The sequence below is a fragment of the Limulus polyphemus genome, unplaced genomic scaffold (assembly GCF_000517525.1).
Source record: "Limulus polyphemus unplaced genomic scaffold, Limulus_polyphemus-2.1.2 Scaffold10645, whole genome shotgun sequence".
NCBI classification, from domain to species: Eukaryota; Metazoa; Arthropoda; class Merostomata; order Xiphosura; family Limulidae; genus Limulus; species Limulus polyphemus.
Window position 1 is genome coordinate 11071 of NW_013676255.1, and position 250 is coordinate 11320.

A 250-nucleotide genomic window follows, 5' to 3' on the forward strand; every position below is an offset into this window, starting at 1 on the left:
ATTAGACTAGACACCTTCTCCCAAGCAACAGTAGGAACTCATTACAAACAAAAGGCTGTATGAAATATAAATTGTTGATACAAAAGGATGACAGAAAAAGATAACTATGTCATGGCAATTACAGCAGAAATTGTGATGACACAACAGATGATAATAAACCAATAATATGATATTTTGAGTATGAGTTCCAGAGCCAAAACCTATCAAAAAACAACAAAGAGATAACCGACACTAGGAAACAGGAATTAGC